Below are 14978 nucleotides of genomic sequence, written 5' to 3'. Positions count from 1 at the left end.
CGCTAATTCATCAATCAAGGTGTGCTATAGTTCAAACCATGTTACGAGAATCAAGTATATTTAGCTCATTACACAAAGCACAAAACCTTGACTCATCAAGAGGCTTAGTGATGATATCAGCTAGTTGCTTTTCGGTGCTCACATGGCGAATTTTGATATCTCATTTGGCTTCATGGTCTCTCAAGAAATAATGTCGGATGTCTATGTGCTTAGTTCTTGAGTGGCTTATGAGATTGTTGGCTAACTTTATGGCACTTTTGTTGTCACACAAGAGTGGGATTTTAGTGAAGTGACATCCAAAATCTTAAAGGGTTTGCCTCATCCAAAGTAGTTGAGCACAACATGCACCGGCTGCAACATACTCAGCCTCGACGGTGGAAAGGGCTACACAATTTTGCTTTTTAGAACTCCAAGACACTAGGGACCATCCAAGGAATTGACATGTCCCCGAAGTGTTTTTTTGATCTACTTTGCAACCGGCGTAATCGGCATCCGAATACCCAAGTAGATCAAACCTAGAGCCCATAGGATACCACAAGCCAAGGTTAGGAGTGTATACTAAATATCTCAAGATTCTCTTAATAGACACAAAGTGACACTCTTTTGGGTTAGCTTGAAATCTATCACGCATGCATACACTAAGCATAATATCAGGCCTAGATGCGCACAAATAAAGTAGAGAGCCAATCATGGAGCGATATACCTTAGTATCCATGGCTTTCCCTGCATCATTGAGATCTAGATGTCCATTTGTTGGCATGGAAGTTTTGATAGGTTTGGCATTCACCATGTCAAACTTCTTGAGCATATCATGGGTGTACTTCATTTGGCTAATAAAAGTTCCATCCTTCACTTGCTTGATTTGAAATCCAAGGAAGAACTTCAATTCACCCATCATGGACATCTCACATCTCTTGGTCATGATGCTACTAAATTCCCCACAAAAAGAATGATTAGTACTACCAAATATTATGTCATCAACATATTTGACACACAAATATATCTTTGCCAACTTTGTGAGTGAAAAGGGTAGGATTGGCTTTGCCTATTTCAAAGCCTTGTTTAAGCAAGAATTCCTTAAGGCAGTCATACCATGCTCTTGGTGCTTGCTTAAGCCCATAGAGCGCCTTTTGGAGTTTGTAGCCATGGTTGGGAAACTTGTGATCTTCAAAGCCCGGTGGTTGCTCAACATAAATAAGTTCTTGAATAGGGCCATTGAGAAATGTACTCTTCATATACATTTGATATAGCTTGAAGTTGTGATGAGCGGCATAGGCTAGAAGCATTCGAATTGCTTCAACTCTTGCCACTGGTGCATATGTTTCTTCAAAGTCCAAGCCCTCTACTTGAGTGAAACCTTGAGCAACCAATCTTGCCTTGTTCCTTGTCACCACTCCATTCTCATCTTGCTTGTTGTGGAAGACCCACTTGGTGCTAATGACATTAGTATTGGGTCATTCCACCAAAGTCCACACTTGGTTTCTTTCAAAGTTATTGAGCTCTTCTTGCATGGCCATCACCCAATACGGGTCTCCAAGTGCTGGTTCTACCTTAAGAGTCTCCAAAGAGGAAATAACGAGCAATATTGATAAAAGTTTGCTAAATGTGAACGAGTTGTTACCCCCTTTAGAAAACTCCCAAGGATGTTATCAATGGGATGATCCCGTTGTATTGTTTGCCTTAGCCTTGGATGCTCAATGGCCTCTTGTTCATCTTTAGGATCTTCATCATCATCTTGCTCAAATATGGGTTGTAGGTTTTGTCCACGAGCTGGAGTTGAATCAGCTGCTATTGACTGTGTAGGTGTGGCACTGCCGCCTTCAAGTGTGGCACTGTCATGCTCTAGAGTTGCATCAGGTGTTTGCTGTAGTGTAGCATCAGGTATGTCAGCAGAAATTGGTGCAGCACCAACTTGAGGAACCTGAACTTTAGTGGCTTCATCTTCTTGTGGTCTAATATCACCAAATGTCAATTGCTTGATTGCTTCACATGGTGGATCCTCCTTTCCTACAACACTTGAATCAACTTGCTCTACTTGAGAGTCATTAGATTCATCAAATGTCACGTCTACCACAATCTCAACTCTCTTGAAGGTTTTGTTGAAGACACGGTAGGCATGCTCATTTGATCCATAACCAAGAAGAAAACCTTCATCAACTTTAGGTGCAAACTTAGAGATTTTGGGTCTCTTGTTAAGTATGAAACAGTTGCACCCAAACACTCTAAAATAAGACACCTTAGGCTTGTTACCGGTTAGAAGCTCATATGAAGTTTTCTTCAACTTCTTGTGTAGGTAGAGGCGGTTGATGGCATGACAAGCGGTGTTGATGGTGTCACACCAAAAGATGTCTGGCGTCTTATACTCATCTAGCATTATCCTTGCCATGTCAATGAGTGTATGGTTCTTTCTCTCTACTATACCATTTTGTTGAGGGGTGTATGGAGTTGAAAACTCATGCTTGATACCCTCTTCATCAACAAACTCCTCAACTAGAGTATTCTTGAATTCAGTCCCATTGTCACTTCTCACTTTCTTGATGGGAAGACCAAACTCCTTTTGAGCTCTTCTAACAAATATCTTCACCTTTTCTTGAACTTGGCACTTGTCATGCAAGAAACATACCCAAGTGAAACAAGAATAGTCATCAACAATAATAAGACCATATTTGTTACCCTGATACTTAGGTAGGTGACCAGTCCAAAGAGATCCATATGTATTAGCTCCAATGGTTGCTTGGTGGTCATGATGCTCTTTTGTGGGTGAGGTGCTCCAACTTGCTTTCTGGCTTGACAAGCGCTACAAATACTATCTTTCTCAAAGTGAACATTTGTTAGTCCAAGGATGTGTTCATCTTTTAGAAGTTTGGCTAAGTTCCTCATCCCAACATGGGCTAGTCGGCAATGACAAAGCCAACCCATGCTAGATTTTGCCACTAAACAAGTCTCAAGCTTAGCTTTACTTTTGTTAAAATTAACTAAGTAAAGCTTGTTCTTTAATTGACCTATAAAGACAATAGAGGAATCCTCCCTTCTAAAGACTTCCACACACTTATCCGAAAAGAGACAATTGTAGCCCATCTCACACAATTGAGAAACGAACAACAAATTGTAACTCAACGAATCACATGTAATACATTTGTAATTGAATGCTCAAGGGTTATAGCAACTTTACCGAGACCAACCACATCCCCCTTTGAATTGTCTCCAAAGACTATTTTCATTTGAGTGCGTCATTAGGGAATATGATGAGAACATACTCATTTCTCTAGTCATATGATTTGTACATCCACTATCAAGCACCCAACTTGATCCACCGGAGGAGTATGCCTACAAAATAAGTTTAGTTGCTAGATTTAGGTCCCCAATTTGACTTGGGGCCTTGCATGTTAGTCACAAGAATCTTAGGAACCCAAATAAAAGTATTCCTATATATGTTGGTTTCCTTTCCAACATATTTTACAACCACTTTCCCACTGCTATTGTTCCTCAAAACAAAGCATAATGTCAAGCTTTGTCGAGGTGCATAAGTCTTCGGTTGATAGGCATACTTATTCTTCGTGGCCCACACTAATTCCTTAGGCTTCTGGAAAACCTGTTTCTCCTGGTACACCTTCTTCTTGGTCTTAGTTTGATTAGGAACAGAATTGGTAGCCTTCCCATTTTTGCGGGGCGCGGCACTCCTGCCCTTCACCGTGGCATTGCCGTTGCGCGGCACTGCCACTCGGGGACACTGCACTGCCATGGTCTGTGTAGGTTGATCTATACCAATTTTGCCCTTCCTCTCAAACTACACTCACTCATAGCCATTCACTATCCTGTTTCCATTTGTCTTGGCTCCTTTTGTGTGTCCAAGCCCATGCTTGATTGAGGGATGCCTTTCTTGCTTGAATTGTGGCCCTTTTGATTCATCATTCTTCTTGTCATTGGATTGGGTCTCACCGATCCACCATTTTCCAATGATTTCATTAAGCCTAGCAATCTCCTTTCTCATAGCCTCCATGTTTGCAAGGTTAGTGGAATAGGCATTCAAATCAAGATTAAAACATTTTCCACAACCTTGACTAGTGGAGGGAGTAGAGGTTTCCTATGCCTTAGGGAGATGTGAGTTGCTATCCCAAAGAATGTCATATTGCATCTCAAGTTCTTTGTGCTTTTCATCCAAGTCACAATACTTTTTCTTGAGAGCTTTATTTGCTTTATTTGTAATAGCATGGTCCTCTTGCTCTTTGGCCAAAGCCTTGCGCAAGGATTCCACCTCACTTCTCTCTAATGCAAGAGCTTCTTTGCTAGCAATGTAGAGATCCTATTGTTGGATAAGAGTCTCTTCTCTAGATTCTAGCTCGTCTTGGACACTCTCTAAATCCTCTATTAGCTTAGTGATGAATAATTTGGTCTTTCCATCCAAATTTTTAGTTATCATATTTATTTCTTCATCACTAGATTCATCATCACTAGAGCTATCACTAATATCACTACTAGAGATATCACTAGGAGGTGGAGGAGATTTGGCCTTTGATTTGGATTTTACCTTCTCACCCTTTGCCATGAGACAAATGTGAGGGGAGTAGTAGTCATCGTCGGACATGTTGAAGAGCCTTGGTGTAGGGGATGACTTGTGAATAGCAATGGTTGCAACCTTCTCATGCTCCTCACTTGTGCTCTCTCTAGTTGAGTCCCATTCATGCCCAATATAAGTCTCTCACATGTACTTCTTGCTCTTTCTATGGTCGGTCTTCTGCTCTTTCTTGTCCTTCTTGTATTTGTTGTCCTTGATCTCGAATGAACACTTGCCAATGAAGTGATCGGTGCTTCCACAATTGTAGCATGTCCTATTTTTCTTGTTTGGAAAGCTTCTCTTCACTACCTTGTAGCCTTGCTTCTTTAGCCCCTTGTGAAATCTCTGCATAAAGAGAGCAACATCATCAACTTTCTCATATTGATCATCATCATTTTCACTTTCACTTGAAGATGATGTGGTCTCTACTCTTTCTTGAACTTGCTTGCTTGATTTGGGCTTGCTAGTTGAAGCTTGTTGGTTGATCTTGGACCTGCCTGTATAGCCTTGCTTGCTTAATTTGTTGGCCTTGAGAGCTACATCTTTGGTCTTGATGCCCTCTAGCTTTGCTTTCAATTCTCCAAGTTTCTTCCTCTCATTTGCTTCTTCTCTTTGCATGTCAAAGGTCAAGATCCTCCCAAGTACATCATTTGGTGTGAAGTACTCAAACTTCTTCTTGTCTCTAATTAGAGTCACTACGGTCTCATTTCTAGGTGAATAAGCCTCCAACATAATCTTGACAACTTTATGATCATCTAGCTCATCACAACCATAGCCTCTAGTCTTGCCCACAATTGTCATCAACCTATCAAACATCTCTTGTGGCCCCTCTCCATCCAAGATTACAAACCGTTTGAGCTTTGACATCAACAAGTCAATTCTTGTCTTTCTCACTTTGTCAACCCCTTCATGTGCTAGGTGCAAAGTGTCCCATATTTGCTTGGCAACATCAAATCCAATCACTCTATTGTACTCATCACTATCTAAGCAACACACTTGTGGCTTGACCATTGAGGTGAATGATTCTCATCTCTTCTAGTGTTGGGTTCTTGGGATCAACCGGTGGCTCAAATCCATTACAAACAATCTCCCAAATACTGGGGTGAAGGCCTATAAGATAGGCTCTCATCAAGTGCTTCCACTTGGCAAAGTTAGTCCCATTGAAATGAGCTAACTTGCCCATGGGCACATTGATGAAAGACCTTCGATCATGGTTAGTCATAGGAATAGAAGAATAGTTAAAGGATACGACGGCATATTTGTTGTTGTCGGCCTTGCCCTTTCCTTTCTTCTCCTTCTTGTTCCCCTTTGACACTTCGTATGACTCATCATCATCTTCATCTTTGGAACTACTTGAAATGCTTGATGATGCACTTGTTGCCTTCTCTTCTTCTTCCTAGCTTCTCTTTTTTTTCTTCTTGCTTCTCTCTTGAGCCTTCTTTCTTCTTTCCTTTGCTTCTTCTCCTCTAACCGCTGCTCCTCCTTCTTCTTCTCTCTTGATTCTCTTTTTAGCTTTCTTGCCTCCTTCCTTCTTCTTCTCCCATTCTCATTGAGAGCTCCTTCAGCATCGGTGGCCTCAAGACGTGGTAGCGTGGTGTTGCTTGCTGTTGATGCACTCAGCTTGCTACTATCCGTGTCGACATCCACCCGCTTCATGCCACTAGTTTCTCCTCCGGGCTCCATACCTCACATGGTGAAGCGCATATGAGGTAACCTACTCTGATACCACTTATAGGATCTCTGGTTGGCCTAGAGGGGATGATTAGGCATGTCAAAACAAACACTTAAACTTTTATCAAATTCACCATGAGGCACTACCGCTCTGGAGGGTGGCACTGCCGGACCAGAACAGCAGCACTGCCGCACCTGCAGACAACTTTGAGTCATAGTTCAAAATCAGTGAATGGAAACTTAGATTAGAGAAATTTCTCAGCCTACTACAGGTATGATAGTCACAAATCAAGAGCTAGAAGTTGTAGGAACACCACACACAAGTAGATCGACTAGAAACCCTAGAAATCACCTCAACCAATAATATGAAATGCAAGTAATGTAAATCAAGCACAAGTGACACAATGATTTATCCCGTAGTTCGGCTCGCCACCAAGGCTTGCCTACCTCCACATTGTTGAGGTTAGCCACTAAGGCTTAGGGCTTTCCAACCCTTCCTCATTCTCAAGTCAAGAGACTTAACTCTTGAGATGAGGGGTGAATTTACTAGCTTCAAGAGATGGTTACAAACCTCCCAAGGCTACCACACAAGTTGGCAAGCTCCATGGGCGATGCTCTAGCGGCTAGGAGCCAAGCTCCAAGAGTAACAAACACAACCATCGGCCAAAACATGAACCAAGTGCTCTTTTGAGTTGAGGAATCAATGGAGCTACTCTCTAATCAAGTTTTAGACCCTTTTCTCTCAAGGATTGATGAAGAAATCAATGGATTTGCTTGAGGGCTCAAGGTCACTAATGGAGGGAGGGAGAGAGAGAGGCTCCTTTCTATTTTGGATGAGCTAGAGTGAGGAAGAAGAGGTAGAGAGCCATTGGGGAGGAATGGGAAGGGAATAAATACCCCCATCCCCCAACAGTCACTTAAGTCACAGCAGTGTCACGGCACAAGTGCGGTAGTGCCGCACTATGGTAGTGCCTCTCTTTAAGTGCGGCAGTGCCGCACCACGCAAGACAGCAAGGGTAAGAGTGGAGTGTAGAATGTCTTGGCTATGAATCTAAGGATGCATGTGTATGTTTGAGCACTTGGTAGCACATATTAGCTTAAGCATTGTGTCCCCCTTTATAGTATAGCTTTTCCTATACTCAAATTCAAAATATAAAAGAATTTAAACATCCTTTGACTTTGAAGCCATCTACATTTGTAATTGGGGGCTCCTTCATTTCATGTAGCATCCTTGAACATGAATTCCCTACTTGACATCTTGATAAATCTCATAGTTCTCTAATTGGGGTCATTATCACCAAAACCCACAATTAGGGCTTGATTGCACTTTCAGGAACCAAGTTCAATATTGTTCAGTCCAAATAGCTACAACGTGTTCACCGTATGCTTCAATATCCATTTACTAGTACCATAGTCTTCAAGGATCCAGATTGAAAGGTTAGACATATTGAAAATATCAGCAATACATAGACACAACTGACCCTGATCTCCATGGATGGACATTGCAGGACCTAGTGGCCTAAGAATTTTCCTCCATGTTTTTCCCTCCATATCAACAGCAACTATATGGGACACCTCCAGCATGTGCATAAAACCATTAAGAAACATAGTTCCTGAAAATTTGCATACTAGAATATCCTCTCCCCATTTAGATTCTTTACACATCCATGCTCTAGTTTTGGATGAGTAGATGCTGACAACTAACACCCTAGGTGACCTTACCCATAGTTCTACCATATGGAAGTGTGAGGAGATTGTGGGATCGAACCCCAAGCAAGCTAAACCATAACAAAGGTTGCTATGTGGTAGTACCACTAATTTGCTAGTCAGTAGATTGCAGACAACATAGCAAAGTCCAATGCACCAGCAGAGGAAGAGGCCTATGCAACAATCTAAGATGACTAAATCCTGAATGGGTAAGGGCAAGAAGGAAAAGGAAGGGTATTCACCGGCGAAGCTGGCGAATTGGCGTTTGCCTTTTCAGTTGCCATACATGAATTCGGTGACAAACTGGGGCAGCTCCTTATGGTGCTCAAATTCAAAGATGAGGTAGTACCAGGAGCGACACACACACTTGCAATTGCATAAGGTGCTTGGATCCTAGTGGTGATGCTAAGAAACACCAACACTTATGCAAGAAGGTCGAGTTATAGATTATGCTTCAAGACAGTTAAAGAAACATGAAAAGAATTACCCTACCCATGACTTGGAGTTGGCAGCTATGGTTCATGCTTTAAAGATATGGAGGCAATATATTCTGGGTAATAGATGTGATATTTACATGGATCACAAGAGTTTGAAATACATATTCACTCAGTCCGATCTTAATCTGAGGCAACGTAGATGGTTAGAATTGATTAAAGATTATGATCTTGGCATACACTATCATCCTGGAAAAGCAAATGTTGTAGCAGATGCCTTGAGTCAAAAGAGCTATGCTAATATGGCTTTTGGACGTCAGCTTCCAACTGAGTTATGTAAGGAGTTTGAGAAACTTAACCTGGTATGGGTCACAAATACTCAAGTAGTGACCATGGAGGTTGAATCAACCTTGGAGCAGGATATTCGCAAAGGTCAATTAGAAGGTGGGAAGATAAAGGATATTGCTGGGCTCATTAAGATAGACAAAGCACTAGGATTTCATATGGATGAATAGCGAAAAGTTTGGTTCAAGAAACGAATTTGTGTGCCAGATTTGAAACCAATTCGGGAACTAATTTTGAGAGAAGCCCATGAGTCAGCCTATTCCATTCACCCTGGTAGCACTAAGATGTATCTAGACTTGAAGGAGCAATATTGGTGGTATGGTATGAAGAGAGATGTTGCCGAATACATGGCCTTGTGTGATACTTGTCAAAGAGTTAAGGCAGAGCATCAGAGGCCAGCAGGATTGTTGCAACCACTACAAGTACCTGAATGGAAATGGGACGAAATCAATATGGATTTCATAGTGGGTTTACCTCATACTCAAAGTGGTTATGATTCAATTTGGGTAGTCATGGATCGCTTAACTAAAGTTGCATATTTCATTCCAGTGACCCTAGAGCAAGACTTGCAGAGCTATATATGTCAAGGATTGTGTGTTTGCATGGAGTCCCTAAGAAGATTGTGTCAGACAGAGGCACTCAATTTATGTTGGTGTTTCTTAGCGTAATCACTAGGATTAGTGTTTCCTAGCAATGGCACCAAAAACACCATGATGATATTTCTGAACACATGCTGAAATATTTCGCAAGCGCACGGATATATCGTTGTAGCATTTCACCCAAAAGTATTCGGGTATCGTTCATTTATATTTTCTCAAAGGAAGGCATGGAGTAAAAGTCTCTATTAAGGGTATGGACATGATAACATGACTACGTAGTAGACCAAAGTTCATAATAGGGGTAATCCAAGATAGATATTGGATAGTGTGACACACACACTCAAGCCAATCTCAAGGATAAAGATAAAAGAAAGAATAAAGAATAAAAGAATATTCATAAACATGACTAGGCTTATCTTGTATAGCTATGCTAAGATAAGCAAATTATACAAATACATGAATTTCTAAGGGTAGCGATCCTAAGTTAAGATAGCTTTGGTCACTATAGACGTACTTCGAGCACTGGCTTATGCTTAGTCTGCCAGGCGATACCGGCCTCCAGCTCTACATCGTATCGAACATGGGGGATTACAGAGGATGGATAGGGCTATCACCACCTGTCTCTGACCCCTCAACCATGGGATACGAGGCAAACAAAAGTAGCCTCTAGCCTAGACACCATGTCTATGCTATCGACTACTACTCTAACGTCGGCCAGGAATATCCGTCTTTATCAGAAGTCCTCTACTAGAGCATCCGCCACGGGGATGGATGACAAACCCATATGAATATAACGACCAAAACTAACTTAAAGTCAAACTCACTACCTCAGTTTAGGTCTTGGTCTAAACATCTATGTTATATGAAAGATTAAGCATAAAATTCTATATGCTAAATGAATAACATAAGAACTTTGCTCTAATTTCATAACATAGCTATATTGATAATATGAGAACAAGAACATAAGGGAACTCTTCATATTATTCATACCAAGATTGCCCCTAGAGGTTCAAGCTCTCCAATGAAGCTTGCCTTGCTCCAACAAAACTAAAAAGATAAAAAGAAACAAGTAGAGGGAGAGAGGCTCTTGAGTTGTGGTGTGTGTTTGGGAGATAGCTCTACTCCTCTTTTTATACATGATTGAGGTCGGTTTGGTGGGGGCAAATTAGGAAACTATCATGAACCGACCCTAGGCACCATAATTGCACCATCGGACGAATGTGGGCCCAAGAGGTGGGGGTGGGGGTGCGGGCGCACCGTAGGTGCGGCCACACCTGGGCTGGCTCTGCTCGCCACTGTCTTCGCATGGTTGCTTCCTGGATGGGCCTAGGTCCTTGCCACATCAGTGCTTGGCCCATATTTGCAAGGTACATGGTCCTTTCTTCTATTTCCTTTGAGTGGATCGCACCTAGGCTGGCTCCGCTCGCCACCATCTTCATGTGGTTGCTTCCTAGATGGGTCTGGGTCCTTGCCACGTCGGTGCTTGGCCTAGATTTGCAAGGTACATGGGCCTTTCTTCTATTTCCTTTGAGCGAATCTGCTTACGCTTTCTCTGATGGCGTACTTTGACTATAATTCCACCGTATACATGTATATGTCCTTCAAAACACTGATCTTCTAATACATGTGGAAATATGTGAATATGAATAACATATGTGTGTAAGTTATGCTAGTTCTCCTCTTTTTGTATCTTATTTGGCGATCGAATTTGGTCGATAAGTACTGCCAACAGTTTACATCTCATTTTAGGGGAAAGCTTCATGAATCTCTGGGAACAAAGTTGAACTTCAACTCAACCTATCATCCTCAAACAGATGGACAGACAGAAAGGATAAATTAGATTTTGGAGGACATGTTGAAAGTTTGTGCTTTACAGTATGGTGCTAGTTGGGATAAGAGTTTACCTTATGCAGAGTTCTTTTATAACAATAGTTACCAAGTTCGTCTCAAGATGGCCCTATTTGAGGCTTTGTATGGTAGAAAATGCAGAACTCCTTTGCTCTAGAACCAAACAGGGGAAAGCCAAGTGTTTGGACCTGAAATCTTGAAAGATGTGAAGAAACAAGTTCAGATTATTCAGGAGAACTTGAGGATAGCTCAATCAAGATAGAAGAGTTATGTCGACACGCATTGCAGGGAGTTAGTTTTTGAAGTAGGTGAATATGTCTACAAGTGTCACCTATTAGGGGACTCAAGAGGTTCAAGGTTAAGGGAAAGTTGGCTAGCCTGCCAGTTTTTCATTAAACAGGCATGATAGTCTTCAACGACAAAAAAGTAGTGCAGAGAACTAGTAAGAATTATGCCTGCCATCCAATTCGTGATGTGGATGATCCGCCGAATTCATTACGGAATCGATTAGATGAAACAGCTCTGCAAAGTTTGTTTTTTCATAAAGGCTGCATGCAACCATGCAATTCATACTACATGGCGATATTACTCTACCACTCTATAAATGGAGGCTCGATAAGTGTCTCCACTTCATCATAAAGAAATTGAGTACTAGCACGTATGGCTATGGATGCTACAAATAGGCTTTCTGCAATTGCTGCCGAAATTGGGCAACTGCAGCATCTTGGGTTCTATACCCGATTCAACACCAGGTAAATTGGTCCATTCAAGGTTTTGGAAAGGAGAGGTGAAGTAGCATATCAGCTTGAGTTGCTTGCTCAATTATTAGATGTACACAATGTGTTCCATGTATCATAGTTGAAGAAGTGCTTGAGAGTGCCAAAGGAACAACTACCTTTGGAGGAACTTAATGTGAAAAATGACCTTACTTATATATTGAGCGTCCAATAAAGATCTTAGAAATTGCCAAGAGAATTACCTAGAGTAAGGTTATCAGGATGTGTAAAGTCTAATGGAGTCATCATTCGGAAGATGATGCAACATGGGAACATGAAGATGAACTAAAGGCAGAATTTCCCCAACTCTTTGAAGATCCATCTGAATCTTGAGGACAAGATTCATTTTAGGGGGTAGGTTTGTAACACCATAAATTTTGATTTCTAAAAATTAGAGTTAATTTGATTTAATTTTGCTTAGTTGTCTTCATTTTATAGGAAGAAATAAAGATTTATGAAAATAGATTAAAAATAAAAATAAGGTAGAAACAATGTATTGATGCATTCATGTTGCTGCATGGTTTTATATGTTTGCTCTTGTATGTCCTTAGCCTAGAGTTTTAATCAATTTTGTGAAAACTCTACTCAAAACTTCTTTTGAAAAATATAAAAGAGTTTCTTTTATTTTTCTTTTCCCATTCCATGCTTTTGCCCTGCCTCAGCTAGTGGCCTAGCCCACGGCCGGCTCCCCTCCTCCTCCCTAGTGTGCGCCTGCGTAGGCCATAGTAGCAGAGCACAGCACCAGCCAAGCCCCCTCACCACGCTTAGCCACCGATAGGTGGGGCTCGCTGTCAGTGGCCCTAGCTATAGTGTTAGCCCATCCTCTGGTCAGACTCGAGCCTGAGTCAGGCGTTGCCACTGCTCGGTTCTCTTGGCCCCGCATGCATCCTGAGGCTCACTCACGCCTTTAAATGGAGACCCCTATGCGCCGCACGGCCCCCTTGAAACCCTAGCTCAGTCGCCACCCTCGTGCCCTAGCTCATAGACGCGCCGCCACCACATCGAGGAGACCCACCGCCATCGATCTCCATGGCCACTGAGTCCCCATCAATGAGGACCATCGCACGGGCTTTGCGCCGAGGTGAAGAACCTCCTTGTCCTACCCGTGTGCTCTCCCTCCCTCTCTATGCGCCGCAGTCGCTCGTCGTAGTTGCGCTGCCGTCGCTTGTCGCGCCATCACGTAGCCAGCCGCCTCTAGCTGCTCTCCGTCGTGGCGAAGGTGTGCGTCATGCTCGCCTTGCCTCGCTAAGCCGCCGCTGCGAGCTCACGCCGGCCATCCATGGCGCGCCACCACCAACCCGCCACCGGCCCTACCTCGGTCCACCGTGGACCGGTGGACTTGGTCCACGGGGCTAGTCCACGGCTGGTCCACTGGCCCCGGCCAACCGTAGGCCGCCGCGTGGCGGTCAAACCAGGGCGCCGCCGGTCAGCCCTATGGTTTTTTAAAAAGGCCCCTACAGTTTTTGTTAATTAACCCGCGGTCCACTCTAGTTTAAAAGTAATTAGATCTGAGCCCTATTTTTAGCAGTTTGGCCCCTGCAGCCGTCGGTTTTTGCACCTAAAGTCCAAAACCCTTTTCTAATTCAGTTTTAATTATTTAAAATGCGAATTTAGTTCGGTTTCATTGCAACAATACCACCAGTAGCTTAATTAGGCCATAACTTAAGCGTTTTAGCTCCAATTTAGGTGGTTCTCGCGCCTACTAGTTCGTCTCAGCTTTGTAAGATTGTTTATCTCTGTATCATGTATTGGTACTGTTTTCTAATTTAGTGCATGTTTTGCTTATATGTGCTCGTGTACCGATGCTTGTCGCGTATAGGAGAAGAGTTGCACGTGAATCTACAAGAGCTTGACTTTGAAGACTATGAGCAGCACCAGCTTGGGGAAGGCAAGTGCAGGATCCTTGACCATATTCTTTTCCTATTCACCTTTAATCACATTTTATGCATGCATGTGTCTAATATATGAGTACCCTAAGGATATACTAGAATTCCATATATTCCTTGTTACCTGGCTTATATAATGGGTAGCAGTGCTATGCTTAGCAACTTTACTTTTATACCAATGTCACATGATGATGATATGCTAATGTTGACTTAATGAATATGGAACTATGATAAAATGTTGGCTTATTAGCAACATGGAACTTAGGGACTCGGGAACATGGTATGTCTTGGTGGTTATGTAGGTGATGATGTTTTATGATAAGTTTGGATGGTGGCCTATATTTTATGCCCGGGTCCTTCTTAAGGACCGGTTCATGGAGCAACCACCCAGGATTACAGTACAACCTCGAGAGCTACATGGCTCTAGGCTTGGCTAATCAATTAGAGGATTCTAGTGTGGTGTTAATCGGGCTATTCCACGAGGGAGGTCCTGAGATGTGACAAGGTCCTAGGGGGTCCTCTGCGTGCTTCGGCTCTAGTGGAACCTTAGGAGATTATCGCTCGCTAGATGACTCTTTGTAAAGGCCTCGTAGTGAAACCCTGCCTACTCACCTTGGAAGTGTTTTGGGGTATGGCCGCCCCAGGCAAATGGGAATCATGACTTGAGGTGAAAGTGTACAACATGCAGAGTGTAAAACTGATATATCAGCCGTGCTCATAGATACAAGCGACCTGGACCCTCACATGATTAGAAATGGATCAGTTGGACATAAGACGGTTCGGTTGAGGTTGCTACCTCGGTTCGGTTGAGGTTGCTACCTCAGTTTGATGGAGGTTGCTACCTCGTGTTAAGATAATGATATTAATGATGTTATTATACACTCTTAAGGTTGGGATCTTATACTCATCTGTAGTAATCAAGTGCTAATAAAACATAACCAACTAAAATGATTACCGTGGTCAACCAAGTCAGCCTATCCTTTGTTCAAGCCTTCATATCATTTACTTTCGCAAGTACATGCAGAGTTCGACATGGACTCACCCTTGCTATTTCCCCACACCCCCTGTGGGGTGTATAACCCTAGATACCCATGGCAGACTACATGGGCTGCGCCCCTAGGGGTGGCCCAGCCCACAAGAAGAAGCCTTGCGAGGCA

This window comes from Miscanthus floridulus, chromosome 14, assembly GCF_019320115.1.
Source record: "Miscanthus floridulus cultivar M001 chromosome 14, ASM1932011v1, whole genome shotgun sequence".
NCBI lineage: Eukaryota > Viridiplantae > Streptophyta > Magnoliopsida > Poales > Poaceae > Miscanthus > Miscanthus floridulus.
Note: the sequence above shows the minus strand (reverse complement) of the source record.